The sequence below is a fragment of the Dermacentor andersoni genome, chromosome 3, assembly GCF_023375885.2.
Source record: "Dermacentor andersoni chromosome 3, qqDerAnde1_hic_scaffold, whole genome shotgun sequence".
In the NCBI taxonomy this organism is placed as follows: domain Eukaryota; kingdom Metazoa; phylum Arthropoda; class Arachnida; order Ixodida; family Ixodidae; genus Dermacentor; species Dermacentor andersoni.
Genome location: NC_092816.1, coordinates 40,762,632 through 40,773,630, shown reverse-complemented (window position 1 = coordinate 40,773,630; position 10,999 = coordinate 40,762,632). Strand labels below are relative to the sequence as shown.

The following is a 10,999-nucleotide window of genomic DNA, read 5'->3' as shown; positions in this document are numbered from 1 at the left end:
CTTTCTTTATTCCTTGTTTAGTTCATTTGCTGCCTCGCCGAAGAGCGGGTCGAACCGCTCCCTCCTTTTCGGGAACCACATTTTCACTCTTTCCATTACTTCGCTCCGCGTTGTGCATTCAATTCTCTCCGCTTCCCCTTGCAAAGCCGGTAGTCCTCCTCAACAAGAAAGCTCGCGCCGCGAACACACACGCACAAACGCACACACACACACACACACACACACGCACACACAAACGCCACACAACGGCGGAGGGACCAAACGCGAAGCGAGCCAGTTTTTTTCTCCGCCCCAAGTTCAAGCGCACGCATTCCATGGGCTTACGCGCGAGCGCATTGAGGACTCGAGCCAAGCGAAAGCGAGCGTGTACTCAGACTGCAAAACGCAGAGGGAGGGGAAAGGGGGAATAAAAAAGAAAGAAAGGAAGCTCACGAAAATATGTAACCACAACATACGCAATGGTAGAAAGTATTTGCAAAGAAAGAAACTGCAGAGAAAGTTGAGGCAAAGGGAGAGGCAGATGACGGGAAACGCGTTCGTAAACGGAAGAGGAACAGAAAGAAAGAAAGAATTTGCGAAGACGGAGAGAGAGAGAGAGAGCTTGCGGTCAGGTTGTAAAACTCGGCCCGATAGGAAATGCCGGAATGCCTGCAAGCGAGATCAAACATAATCGGCCGGTCGAGTAAAAGAGGGAGGATGAATAGGAGAGAGAGAGAAAGAGAGAGAGAGAGTGCCGGCGTGGATCGGGCCATACGACTAACGACTTCGCGCTCGGCTAGGCCGGCGGCGAAGTAGCCCAACTCGGCTACGCCCGTGGCTGCGACGACCGCGCCGAATGAAAACAGCTGCGCAACAATGCGCCGGCCGATATTTCTCAACGCAAGGCACGGAGTCGCTGATCTTTCGTTCCTCGCCGATACCATGCCGCTGGCCGCCGACGGCTCGAGGAAGCCCCCGCTCGGCGCCAGAGGCATTCTTGTGCGCATCCGATTCGATTACGTTGCATCATTATTCGCGATGACCATTAGAAGGAAATGTTGAATCGGTCCGTAGGATTGTAGGTTACGCTAACTCCATTTTTTTTTTCTGCGTGTCTTTGGCGAAGACGCAACATCATCCAGTAGAGCAGAAAGATGATTGATGATGTTGTTGTTGATGATGATGATAATGATGATGAAGCCTCAATTAATGGTACAAACCCTGATACATGAAACCGTGGGCCGGTCTGGTCGTTTTCATTTCTTCTTTTTTTTTAACAGGTCTAACGCAGTCACATACGTCACTCCTTGCGTTGTCGCAAGAATTTTAGAGTTTAACGTGGTGTAGCTGGGAATAAGGTTCGTCGGCAACAATGCCACCGGAGAACGTAGAATCGCAGTGTTGTTCGTGTTCTTGTCCCCGAGTGAAATGGCGCAACCGCTCTGGGGGATCGGCCATGAGTCGAGCGGTGAAGAAATTGTTAGCATTTTTTAAAAATAAGTTAGAGCGACATGAAATAAGTACCTTGCAAATGGGATTTAAAGTGTCTGCTGTTACAGGTATGAATAATCAATTATCTAGATATCTTGTGAATTTTGTGAGCATTATAAGTATTTAGAAGAATTCTAACGTGCAATTTTTTTTTGTCTCACGCAGAAAGATGTTGTTGTTGTAGTTGCTGCTGTTGTTCGTTTCGTCTTCTGACATTGTGGCTCATACCCACTATTGGAGCACTGGCTAAGATTCAGGTGGATAAGGCTTCATGAATACCGAAATTAAATTTCGCTTCAAAATTTGCGAAAGCTGGTAAATTCGATGTGACAGACGCAAGAAAATAAATGACGCAGCATGAATTTGAACGGGTGTTAAAAATAACAATGAGAAAGGATGCAGGTCTAAATTGGGCAATCGCTTGGAATGAATAATAAATTCCTGGGCGGCGGCGCAAACGTCCATTTGACTGTACTATATGTGGAGGCTGATCAAGGCACATCCCCTAGCGGTGAATAAAGTTATATATTGGAGACATATGCAGTACCTTTACCCGCAGTGGTGCAATCCCACCGGGATTATCTTGAATATCGCAGTGGCCCTTGTTGGAAAAACGAAAATGGAGGAAATGCGTAATCCTTGCCCGCTAATGAGTCTTACTACGGTCATCCCCACGGTCGGCTCTCCTAAACCTTGCCGCTCATGACTGAACATGACAGCCTACACGAGAAGGAGTAAAGACGAATTTGAATGCCGACAACAAGAATAACAAAAAAAAAAAAGTGTTCACAAATTTGAGGAAGTTCTGCTTGTTCTAAGACAATTTTCTTGCTAAATTTTTGGCACATTAGGTTACCTTACATTCCACTGATTGTGGCGGAAATATTTCCGTTGGTTTCTAGCCACAAGAAAATATATAGAATACAAAAATATATAAATTACAACAAATATGTAGGAACCAAACCAAACCAAACGAAATCATTGATAATTGAGTAGTACAATGCGCTACCAAACCTAACAAAACAAGACAAAAAAAATATATATATATACTGCGTTACTTGATGGCTCGCACGGAAACTGCACGTTTACGCAGCGGGTAAACAATAGACGGATGCCAATTTCATCGCGAAGAAACAATGCGAGGCAGGTGCTCAGGAAAATGTGCGTGGCTGTGCAACAAGGCGGGCCTTGAAGAAGGAAAACGAGAGGGGGGGGGGGGGAACAAAAGTAAGAAAAGACCATGGAAGCACCGGCGTTAGCATGTAGCCATGTAGCCAACGCGGCAGGACGATGTACGTATAGGGGCATTTTACCGGGCCACCCTCTCGTTTTCTGCTGACCGTGGAACCTCTTTTTCTTTCCTTTCTTTTTTTTTGCGATATCTCGTTGGCTCTTTTGGGTAAACGGTAAGAACCGATGCTACGGTCGGAGTTCCCTCTTTTTGGAGCAAACTTGACTCGGCCTCGGTGCCTTTGTGCTAGCCAAGTCGAAGGCGCAGGAGGCCTACACCTCACCTTGCCCCTACTCCCAACCTCGACCACCCCACTGAGACCCCCCCACTCCCATCAGAGGCAGGAGTCACGGCGCCAAAGCCGCCCGCCCCCTCGGCCGATCCGGCCTGCAGGTAAAAAAGGAGCAGTCCGCCAGCACCATGCGCTGAACGAAGACTTGCCACCCGCACGCGTGAATTATGATACTTGTGTGTAGCACGCTCCTGGGGGGCTACTCTTCCTTGGCGGTGGCTTCCCTCTGAAGCTGCCGAGGAAGAAGGCCCCACAACGGAAGGAATAGCTGCTGCACGCAGGGAAAGAATGCGCTGGTGCGTGTGTGTGCTTAAAGATAAAGTTTGTATGCGCGCGTTTGTGCGTACGTGTATGTATGTGTGTTCGTCTGTGTATGTATGTGTTCACCTGTGTGTGAGCGTGCGTGTATGTGTTTAGAGAGAGAGAGAGAGAGAGCTACTGTGCGCGTGGATGTCTGTTCTCGCGGGTTTGTGCGTGTGGGTGTGTGCGTACGAGTCTGTGAGTGAGCATTCACGTGTGTATGTAAGTATTCGCCTGCGTGTGTGTGTGTGTGTGTGTGTGTGTGTGTGTGTGTGTGTGCGTGCCTGGGTGCTTGCGCATGCGTGTATGAGTCTGTACGTCCTTGCGGACGTGCTTTGCGCCCAGCCTGCCTTCCTGTCCGCTTTCCTGGGCGCTTTTCCGTGGCACAGCTGTATACCACGACCAAACCGAAGCACCCAGAGGTAAACGAAAAATTTCAACAAAGAAAGCAAGAAACAGAACTGCCTCCTCCCCAGTCTGCTGCAGGACCACCTTTCTGCTGCTCCCCGGCAGACAAGAATCCCGGAAATTCGGCCAGCACGGCCGAGGAGACGGTGCTCTCACGTGACCGGACCACAATGCGCTTTTGGGAGCGCTGGTGGAAACGCCGCGCCGCATTTAGCGGTGCGAACGACCGTGGAACGGCCTTGCCACGAGCTAGGGTGAGAGAACGTCGTCGGGCCGATGCTTGTGTTGAATAGAGGCTTCCGTTCAATTCGAACGACGTTTCTTTTTTTTCGCTACGCACAAGCATATATCATTCCCTCTAACTTAACAAGCACTCTGATCGGTTATAGTTGGTATAAATTCTTATCTTTGGGTGTACAGTGCAAGTGTATAGTGACACAGACAACAGAAGAGCAGCGCTTGTTTTCGTACTGTTCCACAAAGGCCAAAATAGCGTAGATTTTCGTTCGTAAGAGCTAAATGCCATTGGTAGTCTGCCTTTGTTAACGATACGTCTAAAATCATGATTGGCTGTCACCTGCTCTTACGAACAGTTCCGGCATAACAATTTCCTTACGAACCCGCGCTCCGTTGTCCGTGTCCCCTATTTGTGCTACCCGAAAGTAAGGATCCGCTGGTACGTTGTTCTTCCATAGCTCGTTACGGCTATTACTGATTACATATTATTAATTACCCATTACACCGAAGGCGCTCGTCATTTATCGATCGGGTTTAACCCACGCGAAAGATACAACACCTAGGCTGTGAGACACGCGCCACAGTGGAGGGCTTCGAATTCATTTTACGAATATACCTGAAGTTCTATTGAAAGTTGGGCGAATTGCTGTTGGAACAGCGCGAAAAGACGGTGCATGGAGACGGAGAAGAAAGGCAAGACGACGCTAAAATTATCTGACGCGCGCGCAAGACACGGTGCATAAGCGTTGAGAGTTTTAAGTTAGGGGACGCAAGTGGCTTGCGTACGCAAGAACTAGGGGCCACGGTACTGCCAGACCCCTACGTCTGTATCTGCGCATGCGCAGTACCGTGGACCCTAGTTCTTGCGTACGCAAGCCGCTTGCGTCCCCTAACCTAAAACTCTCCAGTGTTTCTACCTCGTATACCATCCCGCTGTCGCATAACGGGCGGCCGCTCCAACCACGGTAGTCAAACCCGCGACCTCGACGGCTCAGCGGCAGTGCGGCGTAGCCAGCCGAGCCACCGCGGCTCGTATGCAGGACACCGTGTGTAGAGTAGTAGGCCCACGACCTTCAGAAAACTCGGCTCCTTATCCTGAGCTCACCTTCTTCCGCATCCTTCGCGATTCGTCCATTGTCCCGGCTCAGCGGGATCTCCATGCACGCATCCAGCAACAGCGCCGAACGAAACAACGACGAACGAAAGCATAAAGAAATCCGCACGACCGGTCAAGTTCGATCGCGTACAAACATCCGACTGGAAATAGCGGTAGCGAGCGCGTGCTTGGTGTGTATATACTTACTTTTGGTGCAGCCAAAACGAGAAGCGCGCTCTCAGCGTCTAACGTTTTCCTCAAACCAGCTGCCGAGGCTTCTGTGGGACAATGCACGCGAGCGCGCTTTTTTTCCCCAGAGGCAAATGAGAGTGGTTGAACGTGGGGTGAGCAAACGGCTGTCTCTCGAATGACGTGTATAATGCGGAATGATGACAGGCATCAGGGGGAGGTCGGAATGTATAAACGCACTTCTTTCTCTCTCTCTCTCTCTCCATGCACGTTTCTTGGCGAACTGTCATCGGAATTGCTTCCAAGCAATCTGTGGCCGACCTTGCGCGACTGCAGGAGTCCCCGTGCAACAATAGCTTTCGAATATTCCGCCTCGCGTTTAAGACCTCCTGAATGTCTTGTAAAAAAAAAATGGAACAAACTTCAAACTTACAGATGAAAGGTGAGAAAGAAGAAGTGTCGTTTTGGCGTCAAATTAGGGCAACTGTACGCACATAATGGCAAAATGTCGTTTCTTTCTTTCCTCTTGCAGGATAAAACCCCTGACTGTCACACACGTAAAGAAAAAAAAGGAAGAAAGAATAGATAACAACACGCTTTAGTGGATCGTATACGCGCTTGAAAGGAGCACGAACGCCCCGTGCACGGCTATCTTGATGCAACGATATTAAGCTGTTCAACTTCCATCTATACCGCCGAAGTCGCTTTATGTACAGAGGCAAGCAAGCAGTTTTCTCTCTCGCAAAGACTCTCATACTTCACATCAACGCTTCGAGGTCTGCACACATCAAACCGTCATCTCACCAGCGGGAAATTCCCGTCCACCTTTAGCACGGCGACTGATTAAAGCAGCAAACGTATAACAACTGGCGCGACACTTGAATACTCGTGAGGCGCCTCATCAATGGGCGCAGCCGCTTTCGCAAATGCACTTACTCACACAACCCCGCACTCCGAATGAGAGTCCGTCGAACGAAAGTCTGTCAACACACGGCAAAAAAATCCAAAACGATTCCGCGTCACAGCGACTCGCGCGACAACGAAACACGCCGCTTAAACGGCGCCGTCGTCGGCAGCTGCAGGCATGTGGCCCGCGTTGCGAAACAAACTTATGTGTGTGTGTACACGCGCAGCCAGTCTACGCACGAAGGCATGATATCTGGGACGGAGGCCCAGGGCGATTCATTCACGCGTGCGCCGGACGAGCTATAACGCAAGACTCTCGATCACGTGGGAGGGGTGCGCTTCGGGCTGCAGGAATTTCGGCGACTGACGGGGACCCGATGCATGAGTCGCCTGCCGCTGGCCTCTCATTAATTAGGCGTGCCCAGGAGACGTGACGCAACGACAATTTCGAAGCATCGACCGATCGACCTGCGGAAATGAGGTCTCGAGCGGAAGTCCCACAGTGCAAGCCCGAGAACAAGGGACCTAATTCACCAAGCGTTTCGTTAGTCAGTTCTATTTGTCACTGGCTGGCGCATTCACCAATAATATGCGTCACATAGCGATAGGTTAGCATCAGCACGCGTGCGAACAATTTTAGCGTAAGAACTTTCTTGCGACTACGGGCCTATATAGGAATTCGTGGGCAGAACAGCGCACGAAACTTTTTGTTCGCAAGTTCTCTCTGCGATTGGCTGGTATATAGCATTCGCTATTACTATGTCCAGCATCAGGAATGGCTGGTATGCGCTCTTACGAAGAATTCTCGCGCAAGAGGTTTGTGGGAATACGGGTCCGGAAGAGCTTTGTGCATACCTTAGATCTCAGTAATCAACAGTTGTCGAAGAAGGGAGGAATGTCGCTGGAGCCAATGTTTAGACAAGGACAGTTGTCTTCGTCAGGGCTGCTACGTTTTGCTTTGGAGGCAAGGAAGACAGGCCCCTTGTAGAAACGCGACTCCAGGGTCAACAGCTGCCTTGACAGCCGATCACCAAAAGGGCAACGCAGTTAAGTACTAACGATCGGGCGTCGGAGGAGTGCGCTATCTTAAAGCCATGGCGGAAAATTTTCGCTGTAACTAATAGTCAAGCGTTTTCAATATTTCAACATTCATCTACAGAAAATCCCCTGTCAAGAGATAATGAAACCCGGAAGACACAACAGAAAGAAGACACCTTATTCGTCTCCTGTTGAGACAACCAGCGGCTGTGTTCACTTTGTCGATCACTTTGTTTGCCCGTGTGTGTGGTAAGAGACCGAATTTACGAAGCTCCTTGTTCGTAAGGGGCTGTCTGACACTGGTCGGCCGCCCTCGCTGAACCATTGTATTGGGTAGAATGACCTGCCAGCGCCTTTTCACAGGAGCAGTTCTGGCGTACGAACAGCTTTTAAAGCACGTCCGGTGTTGTTAAAAGAAAGAAGATAAAAAAGAAAGGCTTCACTGTTAATATTTCTGATACCCGTCCAAGGGCCCTGCAGTCCCCTTAGTACCACACTGGGGCCGTGTTGCGTGACGATTGTTTTCTTTTTCAATTCTTTTTGCCCTTAGTCATTGGGTCGAGGGATGCCACGGCCGGTAGCGGCCAATCGTTGCTACGGATGATAAGAATAGAATCGATGGAAAAGAATCTTTACATAACACCGACCCCTGCCTACAAAAACTAAAATTGGCTCATACCTCCCGCAACCTTCGCGCTTCCAGCGTGACACGGCATAAATGTGCTACGTCACTCTTTCCATCTGATCGTACGTCTGTTTCTGAAAGCGGTTCGAAGGAGACGACGGAACTCGCGCACGCGCGTACTACCAATAGTCACCGCAAACGGACCTGCGAACCGTGCGGCGCGCCGCAAGAGAAAAGCGTTTCGGTGGACCTCCGCAGCAGCAAAGCGTGAACTTAGCGCAAGGACTCTCGCGCGTCGGGGGAAGAGAACTAACGGGAACGGGGCACCTATGCCGTGGCCGCGCGGCCAAGCCGTGCCTGCCGGCTGCCATTGTCTCGGCTCCTGAAGAGGTGGGGGTGAGCCGAGAAAGCGAAGAGCAGAAGCAAAAGCGGCCGTGGCCAACAGCCTAGTCTAGCCTAGCCTGGCCGGCCTCGCTCCGTACCCACCCTGCACGCGTGTGCTGCGAGCAGCCGGCTTCTCGAGAGAAGCGGCGATGCATATTGAGCGTGGCTGGCGCCCCCTGGCGGCAACGGTCGTCGCGGCGCGGGGCACTTTCATCGACGCCGCCGTCGTAGTCGTCGTCGTTGGCTGGGAAAGGAAACGGGGACAAGAGTCGGAAGCAAAACGTGCTCGCTTCGTGCCAGCTGTGTGCGCGCGGGTGTGCGAAGGCACGCGCAATGTGGCGAGTGTACAGTCATATTGGCCGCGCAAATGTGCCTGGTCGTGCTCTAAACCAAATCGGAACGATTTCTGCTTTCCAATGAGTCGGAATTGAAGTAGACCCGGAAGTGCTGTTTGGAATCGGCTATAGACCACCGTAGGCGCTAGCTGAGTGGGGCGTCGAGGATAGTCATACGTCGTGGACGCACTGAGACAGTAATCACCGCTGGGGCAGTCCTCTCTCCAGCAAACGCGGTAAAGGTCGCAGTAATCGAGCAGCTTCGGTGCACGCGAGCCACGTATACATGCACCGTACTACTATACGGTGGTTCGTACGATCCGTTTTAATGTTGCGTTACGGGGCAGCCAGAATCCTCCCTGCTACATTCGTACAATGCTAGAGCGTAACACCCAACCAAAACTAATTAACCAGCCATGTACATCTCTGCACGACAATCTCTTGGGTTCCTTTGAACATTCCGAGGAGTTGCTTTGCACTAGGAAGCCTATCCGGAGCGAACGGCAATTTCCGACAGTGAAGAAGAGATGACACCCGTGTTTCTACAAAAGGGTCTTTTAGGGGTGGGGGGAGGGGGGAGCAGACGTGTGTTTGCGCATAGCCATAACTGACACCGCGTCGTCACTGAGCGATACGTCCAAGAAAAGAAACGCCACCGCATAGGTGACGCAATGTGTCGAATGCCCACTGATTTTAGTTCCCGGTGCACCTCCGTCACGCCCCCCTATGCCTCCTACTCTAAAGCGAAGTGATGACGCAAGCAGCCGGAGGCCTACCTTTTTGCCTACGTGATTTGTCAACGACGGCCGCGGGAGCGGGTAAGGGTCATAAAGGCCAGAGTGGACGGACGCATCACGTAACGTAATGCAACTACAACGCAACCGCCGTATATATATATGCGCCGACGCGAATCTATGACGCGAACCGCGTGGGCCAAACGCTTGTAACGTGTTCGGGCCGCATAAGCTATGCCGCAGACGTCCCGAGCCACATGCATGTAGCTTACGTGGCCACCTCCGCACGTTGCCTAACGCGCACGCGTTCCTGCACCACAGAACCGGCGAATATTTGACGCCAGCTGCCTGCATAATCAGTTAGATATGCGCGTCACATATCCTCGACACGAAGAGGCGTTTATGTCTTAGTTGCCCTGCCGCTCTCCTAAATCACGTGCAAAAGTAAAAAAAAAAAAAAAGAAAACCTTGGACGCATTATAACGTTCGTTAGGCTCGTTTATATAGGAAAGAATTACGAAGCGAACCGCGGCTGACTGTACCGGTGAAACTGCTAATAAGTATTCCAGCGCTTTGATTTAGAACCACTGCGCATAGCTCTGAAACGGACGGCTCATTTTTTCTTTACCCTCACGGATATCCGCATCAAGGCTGGGGCCAATAACGTCAACGGCTCTTATCACGGCAAGTGAACCGAGTAATCACGCACGACGGAAGGAACGTTTTTACACCGGCCGCCGAACGCCATATATAAAGTGGCCATAACCCGAAGAAAGCACGTATATTGCGACTCCTCCTCCAATCTCCGAACGCAGGCCTGTGTTGCGCTTCGGACGACCGTTACACGTCGAATACAAAGTAGGCTGCCGGACGAGGTGGCGTTCGAAAGCCTTTTCGTCCGCCGCACATCATCCGGCCTGCACTTCGTTAAATAAGAAAGCCGGCAGTGCTGAATCCCAATGCCTCGTCTTGCAGTACATCCCGGTCTGAGCGAGCAGAAGCCCAGCTCTCTCCAACAAGCAAACTACAAGCTGTAGCAGCTTCAAGATTGCTTCACCTTCTTCCAGTTTGTTATAGGCGAACAGGTCACCGTGAAGCCAAGTACGGAGATCAGAATCTATTCAAAAGAGCCAGCCCGTCGGGATTTTTCGTTTTTTTTTCTTTGCATGCTCGACCTTAAAGTATCCGACGCCCAAGAAGAACGTCGACCATAGCTGTGCTGTCACCGGTTTTATCGCGAAAAAAAAAAAAAAAAATGTTGAAGGCACGTCAGCGCAGATTGAAGTCGCGTCTAGTGCGGACAACCTGTCGAATCTGGCGCCTACAGCGCGGCCTTAGCGTGGTCTGGGAGAGGCGCAGCAGCGACCTTTGGCGATTTCAACCTATATATGGTCACGCCAAACGACACGCTGCCGCAGAACGCGCCAGCGCTTTCGTTTATGAACCTCGTAAAACTGCTTGGCAAGTCGAATGACAGGCAAATCTATCTCGCTTGCAATCTTCGTTCGCTAAAGTAGTGCATGGGTCGCAAACCTATCTTATAAAACCACGACGAGGTTGAAGTTACTCTCCGGTTAAACATTTAGCCTTACAGCAGCAACTGCTAGACGAATCAGAGAGAGCTCCTTAGAACAAATCGCGAATGTCAGTCAATTCTCCCTCGATCCCGAACGATGAAGTACAGTGTTCTTCCATCGCAGCGAAAACGTTTAAGTGGTCAACTCGCCCGACCCACTCTTGTCGAAACCGAACCT

At 50.8% G+C, this 10,999-nt stretch overlaps 1 long non-coding RNA gene across 1 annotated transcript; it reads right to left on the bottom strand.

Moving 5' to 3' along the window:
• Positions 1-1,238: 1,238 nt before the first annotated feature.
• Positions 1,239-3,228, bottom strand: LOC140216343 (uncharacterized). The gene is made up of 2 exons (XR_011892987.1): positions 2,018-3,228; positions 1,239-1,285 (listed from the first exon to the last, which is right to left on the bottom strand). It is a non-coding gene; the product is annotated as an uncharacterized lncRNA (long non-coding RNA).
• Between the last annotated feature and the right edge of the window lie 7,771 nt (positions 3,229-10,999).